The sequence below is a fragment of the Dermacentor albipictus genome, chromosome 6, assembly GCF_038994185.2.
Source record: "Dermacentor albipictus isolate Rhodes 1998 colony chromosome 6, USDA_Dalb.pri_finalv2, whole genome shotgun sequence".
Classification (NCBI taxonomy): domain Eukaryota; kingdom Metazoa; phylum Arthropoda; class Arachnida; order Ixodida; family Ixodidae; genus Dermacentor; species Dermacentor albipictus.
The window spans coordinates 132,241,541-132,252,705 of record NC_091826.1 but is presented as its reverse complement, the minus strand read 5'-3'; the positions used below and the strand labels follow the sequence as shown (position 1 = coordinate 132,252,705).

Here is an 11,165-nt window from a genome sequence, read left to right as displayed (position 1 = left end):
TATATCCCCCTTCACAGCTTCGTTTGTAGTGCAATTTAAGAGCCGCTCAAAGCGTGACGCCTTTCTGCTCAAAGCAAGGAAAACTAGGTTATCGACGAATGACATCGGTCGCTCAAGTAATAAGCCAGTATTTGTTAAGCTCCATCTCTGCCCTACTCTCAAGACGTTGCTTGGAATTCCAATCAGTAAGAAAAGTGTGGTATACTGAAATCGCATGTCACACTGCATTTTCATGATAAGCGCTTATCAGCCACGCAAGCAGCAGTCGGCAGGTCACATGTTCATCACCCTATTAAAAAGGGCTCTGCATCAATAAACGTTTGTCTGTTCCACCCTGGCGTCCGGCTGATACGCTACAGTTGGCTACGAGGAAGCGGCCGCGATGGCCGTCGGCAGGATCGGCGAGTATCGTCTGGGCACAAACGCGTCATGGGACGAATACGTCGAGAGGCTCAAAATGTTCTGCAAAGCTAACAAGATAGCGAAAGAAGAACAGAAAAGAGCCGTCCTGCTGAGTTGTTGCGGCGAAGAAGCGTACGGGCTCATCGTGACTCTGGTGAAGCAATACCGGCAGCAGCAACCTACGAGGAAATTAAGACGGCGGTTCGCAAGCACCTGCATCCAAGGCCTTCAGAGCTGTACGCAAGGTTTTTGTTCGACAAGAGAAACCAGGCTGCCGAGGAATCGGTTGCGGACTACGTCACGGTGCTTCGGAAGCTAGCCGAAGACTGCGCTTTCAGCGACGAGCAGCTCCCGTTGGACATCATGATGCGAGATCGTTTCGTATGCGGCCTCCAGAACGAAGCCGTTCAACAGCAACTTCTTGCAGAACACGACCTAACGTTCAACGTTGCGTACGACATGGCCGCGACCGCAGAAGTGACAGCCAAGCAACAGCGAGACATACGCATGCAAGGCCGAGACGAGACGAAGGACTGCCAGGGCGTGATACAAGCAACCCGCACGAAGCAAGACGCCAGGACAGAGGGATCTAGTTGCTACCGTTGCGACGGTAAGCACGCTCCGCATTTATGCAGCTTCAGAAAAGCGGCATGCTTCAAATGCAACAGGGTTGGACATATAGCGAGGGCTTGTCGTTCAAAAGACTAAAGTAGAGCGGCCCAGAAGACGCCCGAGCAAAAGAGGAAAGTTGAAAAGAGCAAGGGTGTGTAGGAAATGAGTGCATTGTTTTCACTCTGCGAAGTGAATGAGCAAGAACAGAAGTTTATTGTTCAAGTACAGATACAAGGACAAAAAGTCCCGATGGACGTTGACTCTGGAGCCTCATGCTCAATTGTGAGTGAAGCTACATTTCGAGTAATCGAGAGAAATCGGGGTTAAATACCACTCCAAGATTCTAGAACAACTCTCGTAACCTGGTCAAAGGAGGCGTTACCACTGGTGGGTCGAGCAACCGTCTTGGTAGAATTCAACGGCCGGAAGGCAAAGCTGCCTTTGTTGGTAGTAAAGAATCAAGGCAACAGCCTGATTGGGCGAAACTAGTTTAGGCCGTTCGGCATTTGCTTGCGGGGAATCGAGCAAGTAAACGTGGAGCTAGTAGAACAGTCGGCAGTACTTCGCGTAAGCACTGAAAGTGACATTTAAAAAATAGTTTGAATGAATGGCGTGACGCCTTTGAATATAACTTCTATCCGTCATGGCATTGCAACCCGAAAACGATATTGGACTAACGGGCTTCCACCTAAACATCAGATCTGCCTGCCATAAAGAGGACTTGCTAAGCCTCTTCTTGGACCAATTTTGCTTTAAATTCGAGATAATTATGCTGACGGAAACGTGGTTTAATTCGGGCTGCGATGCCACAGTGACTGATAAATATCAAACTTTTCGTTTAAAGCGCCAAGATAAACGTGATGGCGGAGTGTTACTAAATATCAAAAAGTGCATTACTTATGACCTACTACCTGAATTTTCATTTATAACGCATGATGCAGAGTGCGATGCTATTGTATCACAGAAATATATTGTAGCTGTAATGTACCGTCCTCTAGATGGAATCGTGGATACATTCATTGTGTATTTGGAAGGGTTATTGAACTATGCAAGTTAAAACGACCTGGTATCAATATTGGAGGGGAGGGGCGATTTTAACATTGACATGCTGAATGACACAAATGCTCAACACAAGTTACACACAATGCTATCTTCATACTGTTCAACTAATGTGATTAGAGATTTTACACGAGTGAGAAAGACAATTAATACATCAATTGACCTATTTATAACAAACCTACCAGAGCACAAAGTTATTGGTGGTGTATTGGTATCAAGCATTAGTGACCACTAACGTATCTTTTGCTTGGTAAAAGTGCTTAATCGGGACGGTACGACACTTCCACAAACCAAGAAAAGTCAAGATAGTTGCGAAAAAACATTGTAGAACTTTGGCAATCACCTTATAAAAATAAAATTGGATGTCGTATACTCATACCTCTGATGGTGCATACGACGAATTCTTTCACCTGTTTCTTGATGCATACTGGAAGTTATTTCCATATATGATACATAAAAAAGTGAAAAAGCGCGCAAGCCTTGGATAAATAAGGAGTGCCTTAAAATGATGAAAAAGAATGATAATTAAGCTTTTTAACGGGTTCCTCCAAACGCGTAGCACTGATGACGGACACATTTAGGACACACAGAAACAAAACTAATGCCTTATTACGGAATACAAAGCGAAGTTATCTCTACAGTTACTTCGATATCGGGAGAAAACAGAAATTGGGCTTAATGTGGAAGAAAATAATGAGCTACTAAATCGTGTACCAAAAACTGCAGAGGTTGGTGAAATAACACTGGACAATCAACTTAAAGAAGGAGCTGAATTAGTGGAAGAATTTAATCATTACTTCCATAAATCTAGTCACTAGCTCTCATTCTCCGGAGGCAGTAAATGGGATCTCGAGAAATTCTACGAGTATATATATGAATCCCACAACTTAGAGTGAAATAAATAACGTGTACAAATCTCTTAAGAACAGCTTAACGTGTGATATCGATAACATTCAAATCAGGCCAGTAAAGTACGTTGTTGAAATCGTGCTGACACAGCTCACGCAAATTTATAATCGAGCTCTCTCGACAGGCATTTTTCGAAAGAAAATGCAAATAGCAAAAGTTATTGCGATATTCAAGGGCGGAGAAAAAAACTAGTTATCGAATTACAGGCCGATATCCATACTGCCCATGTTATCCAAAGGATTAGAGAAAATTTTGTACGCTAGAATAATTGAGTTTGCCAACAAATACAATTTGATTAGCCCTACCTGATTCGGATTCAGAAAAGGCACGTCTACAGAACTTCCCTTGTCATGCAAAAAGAAATCATTCTAAAAGCCTTCGATGGAAAACGCCTGATAGCTGGCATATATATCGACTTCTCAAAGGCGTTCGAGTGTCTAAACCACTTAACAGTAACTAACAACTTGAATTATATGGAATTAGAGGCACACAGCTCGCGCTTACAACATCCTACCTGCAGCATAGAATGCAATGTCTTTGCATTCAGGGAAATTTATCTCCGTGCAAAGCAATTACCTCAGATGTCCCCCAAGGGAGCACACTTGGACCGCTTCTATTTAATTTCTATATAAATGACATTGCACAAGGTAACCACAGCACAGAGCATACAACTTATGCAGATGACACAACAATTTTTTCGCACTCATCATTATGAAACTCTTCGAAGTAATATTAAGCTCTCCGCAATTTATACAAGCGGAGCATAATAAATTCGCTTGAAATTAACGTAGATAAAGCAAAAGCTATTATCTTCACACCTCCACAGTCCCCAGCAGCACCCACTTTGAATCTAATGTTGGGGGGGAATCCACGTATTGAGATTGTTGACTCGATTAAAGTCACTTGGTGCAGTTTTCCAAAAGCATATGTCTTGGGACATCCATGTTAACCACGTTGCTACGCAGATTGCAAAGACAGTAGGAATTCTGGCGAAATTCAAGTTAAACTTACCAGCAGCTGTCAAACTTCATATTTATAACGCACTGCATTTTCACATTTAAGTTATTGCTGTCTGGTATGGGGCATGACCACGTTAACGAACCTGAACCAGTTGCTTAAAATACAAAAGACAGCACTTCGTCAAATTGCATGCATTGAAACACTGCGCACACAAAACCTCTATTTCTAAAATACAATCTTGTAAGTGTGCATAAAGTGTACCCTCTAAATCTAGCCACAAAATGTAAATATGATTCAGACGGACTTCTACGTACACTTTCAGAGTTGACACTACTCAAAAGGTCTTATAATTCACGCAGTGATGATATCTGGAAAATACCCTTTACACGCCTTATGTTAACAAAACAAATGCTTCGTCAGACGCTTCCAAAGCTGTTAAACGAACTTCATCAATACGAAATGAAATTAGAAACAACAGGGATCCGTGCAATCAATGCATATTTTGTTCCGAAAGGTTTAACCGTTTCTTTTGTGTAAAAGCTACACATTATGTATAATTTTATTCCAGGTTTCCGAATTATTTTTTGCAGTGTTACAATTGTATAAAGCATCGATTAATTTATTGTCATGAATGCCTTAGGGAATTATCATTGTTCACCTTGTACATACTTGAGCTTAGCGCGAATAAAACCACGGAAACAAGAAAGACGGACAAGTACAAGCGCTACATGCATTTTTGTATTTCCACGCCATCACTGTATGCCATGTAAACTGGGGCTCGAAGCTTCTCAAGTGGATAGATCCACATTTTTTGAGCCCTCGTCTTCAACAAAAGAACAAATTTGTGAATGGTATAAAGTTTTTTGATTGATTGATTGATTGATTGATTGATTGATTGATTGATTGATTGATTGATTGATTGATTGATTGATTGATTGATTGATTGATTGATTGATTGATTGATTGATTGATTGGTTGATTGATTGATTGTCTTCCCATGAGTGCCCAATGCGAGGCGTCCCACTGACCTTTGGTTGCCATCGAGTCCTGATTGTATCCCTGATTTCAAGCAAACAACCGCATTTCCAAAAGTAAGTCCTGGAACCATTACACCTTTCCACATACCCCGGAGCACTTCGTACCTATTGTATCCCCATAGCGCTCTGTTTCATTATCACTGGATTTCTCTTCCCCTTTAATCTTATGTTTTCCCTGTGTTTCCATATATCTATTGCCTTCGTTTATCCATGTAGCAAACTGTTGATATTCTTTTGCCCGAGGTATTTACTCGCCCTGTATTGCCACTGCCTGTTAACTGTTTTCATTGAATACCACAACACCTAATTTTCTAACACTCAATTTCAAACCTATATGCTTGCCTTCCGGTCCACATATATTAGCCAGACGTTGCAAATCACTTTGCTCGTTAGCTAGCAACACAATGTCGTCCGCATAAAATAAACCTGGAAGCTGTTGCTCTACTGCTGCACCCGCCTGTTTGTATAAGAGGTTAAACCCAATATTGCTTCCTGCGCCCTCTCCATCCTCACCATGTACATCATAAACAGCGATGCGGAAAAAAAGGCACCCCTGCCTCAGTCACTTGTTCATATCAACTTTGTGCTCACTCCTCATTCCTTCCTATTCAACGTAAATGGTATTTTCTAGGTAAACTTCTCTCAAACTCTGTAGACAATCGTCACCTAAGCCTTCCTCTTCCAGAATATCCTCCAAAATGTTTCGGTCTACGTTGTCAAACGCTTGTGTAATGTCAAAAAAGCCCACATATAACAGTCTGCTTTCTGCTATTGATATTTCAATACACTGAGTAAGAAGTTATCATCCAAACGCCTAGCTATCCTGAAGCCATTCTGAAGTTCTCCCAAAATAACATTATTCTCTGCCCATGCCTGCAACTTTAATTTGATTGCCTGCATTGCTAGTCAGTATATTACCGAAGTAATGGTCAACGGTCTCTACTAGTGAACTCTTTCTCCCCCTTACCTTTATAAATTACATTCATCCTTTGTCGCCAACTGTCTGGTATTCGTCTATCTTCTCAAGTTTGTTCCACTGCTTTCGCCAACGCTTCCTTGTTTTTGGTCCTAGTTCATTAATCAGCCTAACGGGAACGTCATCTAGCTCTCTGGCTGTGCACTTAAGAACTTTCTCTTCGGCCTTCTTCCAGTGGAAATTTGTCAGCACGAGCTCCTTTTCCACTTGGGACTTGGGACTTGGGACTTTCTACTTGGGTCTTTTCCACTTTTCATGCTCCCTTTTTCTTCAAATACAACTTCGGCACTGCCTTGGAAAGAGTCGGCTGTTATTTTTCTAATGTAATTTAATGCCGCTTCTCCTTCACGTCTGTTTCTATTTTCGTCTTGGATATGTTGTATCGTTGTTGACTTCCTGCCTAATAATTTTATGTGGTTCCCAAATATTCTAGGTGCGGCCTTCTTCTTCTCACGTATTTCTGACTACCAACGTTCACTTTCACCTTTTATTTTTGCTTGCACCAGTATTTGGACCATAGACTTTTTCTCCCGGTATATTTCCCATTTACTGGTTACTTCATCCTGTGGCAACTGCGCCTTCTTTGCCTACCTGTGCTCTCGAGATGCTTTCTGTCGTTCGGCGATCGCTTCTCGTATCTCCCTGTTCCACCAGCTTTTCGGTTTCTTTTTTCCTTTCCTACGAACACGTTGTTTTCCTTTCCGTATTTATTTCGTTATTACAGTAGGAAGCTCACTGTATTCCCACTGTTTATTTGGCCATTTGCCAAGTTCTTGCTCGACTGTAGTGATTATAACTGTTATTTCTTCAGTGTTCAAATTTGTAATGGCCATTTTCCAGTCCTTGCTCTCTTTTCCAACTACATATTTCATTTTCAAAATGATGCGTTTATGGTCACTGCGTATGCTGCTATACCCTTCCTCTTCAATGACCATCTCTCTACTTATCATGAATTGCTTCTGTCATCAGACAGTAATCAATAGTAGATTGCCGGTTTCCCACTTCCCATGTGATCTGCCCTTCACACTTAGGTCCTATATTCACGATAACAAAGATCGATGGCTGGATGGATAGATGTTATGAGTGTCCCCTTTTCCAAACGACGGATGGATCTTATGAGCGTCCCTTCCGGAGCAAGGCGGTGGGTTGCACCACCAAACTCTTGCTATTTTTTATTATTTATTCATACTGCAGGCCAACATACTGGCCCATGCAGGAGCGGTAATGCAGTTGACAAGGTAATAACAATGCAACAAAGGTAATAAAAAATCTATATATAAACAGTGCATCAAAATAATGCAGCCCATAGTCATTTTACAAAAATCACAATGCTTCCCTTAGCACAGTAACTACAACAAAAAGAATCGCACAGTTTAATTTATATGTGGATAAAAACGCTGTGCCAAACAACAATCGGGCACTAAACATAACTAAATACAGAAAATTTCACATAAGAAAACGAGAAAAATAGTGAAAAAATACTGTTTATGGTTGTGAGCAAAATGTGAACAAGGTGAATGCAGGAGCCAACGTTTCGACAAGTGGACTTGTCTTCTTCAAGGCCCTGAAGAAGACAAGTCCACTTGTCAAAACGTTGGCTCCTGCATTCACTTTGTTCACGTTTTGCTCATCGTCTTGAATTCCCACCTCCCGCATTCCCCCTGTTTTCCTTGTTTATGGTTGTGTTATATTATGTGAAACATAGTTTTCCAACGCATTTGTGAAGTTCCCCGATTGAAGTGCATCAACAGGGAGAGAATTCCATTCGTTTATAGTACGCGGATAAAAACTATTCATGTGAGATTTTGTTTTAGCAAATAATGGCGTAAGGGAAAAGTTGTGTCTGTCTTGTTTTTCGTGCATTAAGAGGCGTTACATATTGACACGTGTACTTATCCTTATCGGACGACCACGTTTAGCCGCCTAACGAATGTTATCGCATAGCGCAGGACGCACCTGCATGTAAAAGAAGTTTCTGGAATGTTATCGATGGTTCCGTCCACTGTCTTTTCCCGCAACTTGTGTAATCTGATTGCATGTATGCGCGACGCGAATAGTGTAGAACTTTGTGGAAGACATGCGGGTTCCAGCGGTTACTCTGGAACATTCGACGACTGCTTTATAAAAGCCGACGTGCTTGACGCGCTGATCACATTTTCGACGATCGCCGACCGTGTTCGCCGCTATCGTTGTGCTATAAGTGTAGCTTGTTTTTGTGGGCACAGGTTCGCCCAAGAAAAGTTAGTTTTCTTTCACAGTATTGCTACTGTGTTCTTCAACGCCACCACCACGTGACAATATTGAGGCATCTGAAGCCCGATTTTTCCATTTATGATGTTATGTAAAAACTGGAGACGACTAACTTTACGCCTGTGTTCTAGTGAAGTGATTTTATTCATAAGCATTAGCAAGGACGGGGAATCCTCTCTTTTATATTTTCCAAAGATAAATCTGACGGCCTTCCCTTGTACACGTTCCAAATTCATTATGTCCTTTTTGGTATGAGGATCCCATACAACCGCTACGCATTCAAGTTTCGATTGCACGAATGTGTTATGTGCTTAAATTCTTGTGTTTACCGGGGCCTTTCTAAGTTTCCTTTTCAAGAACCATAATTGGCGCAAAGCTGCTGAACAAGTAAGGGAAATATGTTCTGACTGCCTAATTATACTGCATTATACTGCCTAATGTCCTACCTACAGTAAAAAGAGAGAAGAACGAAAAAAAAAGAAAAACTACGATGAACTCCCGCAACCAAATTTTCTTACCCACTATTGTGAACTTTGCTCTTGTAGGTATCCGTTTTTTGTCGTTGCCCTAGTTTTCTTCCACCAATCTTCCGATCGCCTCTTACTAATCCCTGCTGCGGATATGATTACTTTTCCCTTGCTCTCACTGAACCCAAGGGCCTCAAGGAGGTCAGTGGTGCCTAAATCTACCCCTGGGAAGATGTCTTCACATTCTAATAAAACAAGCTCCGTCGTTTCACTAGCTTTACAGCAGCAAGCAGATGTTTCGTCGTTCTTCTTATATCTGACTTTATAGGTGCCTGTTCTAAGGCATCCTGATCTCGCTTCTAAAAGTAATGAGCTTCCCTTTGAGTTATAAATTGTTTCTTTCCTGATTTCGTTTTTTCCTTTCAAATTATTACTCATGGCAGGTTTATTTTCCATTGCCGCCACCTATTATATGATTTCAACATCTCCGGCTTTCCGCTTGACGTTCTTTGTTGCTGTGTTGCTCGCCCTACAGGCTGCATACTTGCTGGCAAGCTTCCTAGTTCTTTTCCTCCACTGTAAATCAATGCTTTTCCTGTACAGACACCTCATGAACCTCCCAGCTCATTCTCTTTCATATTCCTCAGTCGTTCTTCATAATCAATTTTACTGTGAGTTTCCCTCACTTCGAAACTAGTCCAGCCCATATCGCCCTGCACAGCTTCATTTGTAGCCGTCCCGTGAGCGCCCAGTGCGAGGCGTCCCACTGACCTTTTATTGGTTGCCATCGTTCGTTTGCGCTGATTACGGTGCCTCTAGAGGGAAATATTCGAACTATCGCCGGAATCCTTTAAGCGTTTCCATCATGCTTGTTCTATTAGCAGCGCCGTACGGTCAATCTTTTTGCCCTCTGCGGCCATTTGTGGAACTTGAGCGTGTGCTACACCTGGGGACCAGAACGTCGCACCCCGAGGGCGCCCTGGTAACTGCGCATGTGTGAGCTGAGAGAAGGTGAGAAAGGAAAACAACTCTTTTTCACAGGATGTGACGTTTATTGTTGCTTGTTTTTGCTTTTTTTGACACAGCTACTCTCGAGCGTAGATTAGCCTTTGCCGTCGTGTCGGCTGCAAGACGTTCTGCTCGCGCTTTTCTACTTGTGGAAAGGGTCCAAACGTGCGCGATATTTACGCAAGCGCAGTTTACCTTGTGCAGCCGTGGTCTTGGGCTCCGTGATATTTTCTTTCGCCACATGTGAATTAACGGCTTGCCGACAGGTAAACCGCCGCTGTACTTTGGTGAATACCTTGTTTTTCGTTCTACTGAAATAACAAATGGCGCGTCGCTGCGTTCTCGACTTCAATCGAGCGCGGTTGCTGCGCATAGCGGGCGATTTAATTGTGCAATAGGTGTTGCATTATCGGTGTAGATAGAAAAAAACTTATCCTGTGAGCCCTACCTCCGCCAGTCGGTCAGTCAGTCAGTCAGTCAGTCAGTCAGTCAGGCATTGCACCATATATTTCGTTGTTATTCACTGCACATTTGTTGATATCCACTAACGATCTGCTTCGAATATCGACGAAGTGTGTATTCATCTACAGCTCATTATATGGCTTATTGTTTTTTTTCAGTGCGGCACTTTTTTTCTTACAACTCGCGATGGGCAGCAGGGTTATGGCAGTTGCAAGTTTTCCTTTCCAGCAAACCTTTTCAAATTGAAGTTTTGGCTCTTCATCACAACAAATTTCAGTGTTACATTCGCCGCTATATTTTTGTATTCCATGTGACGTAGATTTAAACTACCTCAGGTTTTTCAGAGGCTTTTAGCAAAAATTGTTGTCACCTGAAAAATTAATGCGGTGTGCCAGTTTTGTAATTGTGCTGTTTGTGAAATTGATAGTATGATCCCCTAATCATGTTAAACTACTTACCGGCCAAATGCTCGAACTTCTGAAGAAGTAGTTTCAAAGTTTTCCTTCCAACTAAGCATTGTAACTGACGCTTCTCTGAAGTATGAGGGCGGTATTTGCCCCTGCAGCACTTCCCTGAGTTCAAGTCAAGGTCCAGAAATATGTGTCGCACCGCCTGTCTCTATCCATATTCCATTAGAAAGTAAAAAGAATTCATTTCTAAATTGTCGCGACATTTCTTTTTCATTCCATTTCCAAGAAATTTGTTTACTTCTTTTCCTGGTCATTGTGGACTTGCACACATTGAAGTTTCGGATAGTTTGGCAAAAGCACTGCATAGTGGGCCGGCAGGTTTTTTCCTGTATTTAGCACCCTCCCCTTCTGACTGGCTTTATTTTGTCCACACGAACAGTGAATCCCTCCCTCCCGTACTGGATTGCAAATATGTCGCACGTCCTTGGAATGTCTGTTCCATGTGCCTCATAACAATACACGGTGCCATTTTGTATCCACGATGTTGAATTCGGCACATGCACCTTCATATGAGTGTAGGTTTGTCATCATCATCATCATCATCAGCCTGGTT

The 11,165-nt window shown here is 42.2% G+C and overlaps 1 pseudogene; it reads left to right on the top strand.

Annotated features, from left to right (window-relative positions):
* The first annotated feature begins 382 nt into the window (after positions 1–382).
* LOC139047097 (uncharacterized) lies at positions 383–9,672 on the top strand (annotated as a pseudogene).
* Positions 9,673–11,165: the final 1,493 nt, after the last annotated feature.